We start from the raw sequence: 250 nt of genomic DNA on the forward strand, positions 1-250 counted from the left end.
CTCTCGTACAAACTCCTTTGTTGAGAACCACCCACAGCCAAGCAGACATAAGATATCAAAGACCCCGAGTATGGAACAGCATCCGCGCATCCATCAGAACAAAACCAACAAAGAACAGTTTCAAAAAAGGCTCTCCGTGAACAAATGTTGTTAAATTACTAAGTATAAAAGGTAGTGTATTATGCCCCCGCTTGAAAATAGTTATTGCACGTAATGTGCTGCTCGTAATGGTTTAACTTTGACTAACATG

This window comes from Penaeus monodon, chromosome 21 (genome assembly GCF_015228065.2).
Source record: "Penaeus monodon isolate SGIC_2016 chromosome 21, NSTDA_Pmon_1, whole genome shotgun sequence".
NCBI classification, from domain to species: Eukaryota; Metazoa; Arthropoda; class Malacostraca; order Decapoda; family Penaeidae; genus Penaeus; species Penaeus monodon.